Raw genomic sequence first — 1,393 nt, 5'->3', positions numbered from 1 at the left:
GGAGGTTAATGTGCTGTATCTGGAGATTAGTGAGGTGGAAGGTGAAGACTGCAGGGTTATATTCTTCATTGTGGCTGGAGGGGTGGGGGTAAAGGCAGAGGTGCAGGAAGTGGAGGGAATGTGTTGATCAAGTCAGTGGAAAATTACGGTCCTTGAAGTCGGCCTTTCTGGGATGTCCTGGAGTAGAATCCAAAGAGATTAATTAAATATGTCACAGACAAAAGATTAACTGACCAGAGAATAGGACCCCTTAAAGGTCAACAAGGCTGTCTATGGAACTAAAGTAGGTGCGAAAGATATGCAAATATTTCAAGTCATATTTTAATGGAGAAGTATATGGAAGCTCGAGAGATTGGAGAAACAAACAGTGATATCTTGAAAAGGGTCCATTTTTCAGAGGAGGTGGTACTGGATATCCTAAATCGCATCAAGGTGGATAAAGCCCTGGAAACTGATCAGGTGTATCCTGGAACTTTCTGGAAATCTAGGGAAGTGATTGTTGGGCCTCTCCTGAGATATTTGTATCGTTGATAGTGACAGGTGAGGTGCCATTATTTTAAAAAGGTGGTAAGGAGAGGCCATGGAACAAGACAGCAGTGAGCCTGAAGTCAGTGGCAGGCAAGTTGTTGGAAGGGATTCTGAGGGACAGGATATCCATCTATTTGGAAAGGTAAGGAATGATCAGGGAGAGTCAATGTGGCTTTGTACATGCACAATTGTGTCTCACTAACTTGAGTGAGTGTTTTGAAGTAACAAAGAAAATTGATTAAGCCAGGTGGTGAATGTTGTTTATATGGACATTCAACAAGGTTCCACAAAGCAGACTGGTTAGCAGGGTTAGATCACATGGAATGCAGGGAGAGCAAGCCATTACAAAACTGAAGGTTGTTTTGCGGACTAGAGGCCTGTGAGCAGCAGTGTGCTGCAAGGATGGATATTGGGTCCTTAAATAAATGACTTGGATGTGAATACATGAGGTATGGTCAGTAGGTTTACAGAAGACACCAAAATTGGAGATGTAGAGGACAGTGATGAAGGTCAGTTCAGAATACAACTGGATCTTGATCAGATGGGCCATTGGAGCAACGAATGGCCGACGGAGTTCAATTAGATAAATGTGAGCTGTTGTATTTTGGAAAGGCAAATCAGGGCAGGACTTATACATTTAATGGTAAAGTCCTGGGGAGCGTTGCTGAACAAAGGGACCTTGGAGTAAAGGTTCATAGTTCCTTGAAAGTAGAGTCGGAGCGAGGCGGGATAGTGAATGCAGCGTTTGGTACGCTCCCCGTTATTGGTCAATGCATTGAATGCAGCTGTTGTGATGTCATATTGTGGTTGGACAGGGCACTGATTATAGGTCTTCTGGAATTCTGTTTTCAGTTCCAATCTCCCT

Source organism: Hemiscyllium ocellatum, unplaced genomic scaffold (assembly GCF_020745735.1).
Source record: "Hemiscyllium ocellatum isolate sHemOce1 unplaced genomic scaffold, sHemOce1.pat.X.cur. scaffold_115_pat_ctg1, whole genome shotgun sequence".
NCBI classification, from domain to species: domain Eukaryota; kingdom Metazoa; phylum Chordata; class Chondrichthyes; order Orectolobiformes; family Hemiscylliidae; genus Hemiscyllium; species Hemiscyllium ocellatum.
The sequence above is the reverse complement of the archived record's forward strand: the minus strand, read 5'-3'. Positions refer to the sequence as shown.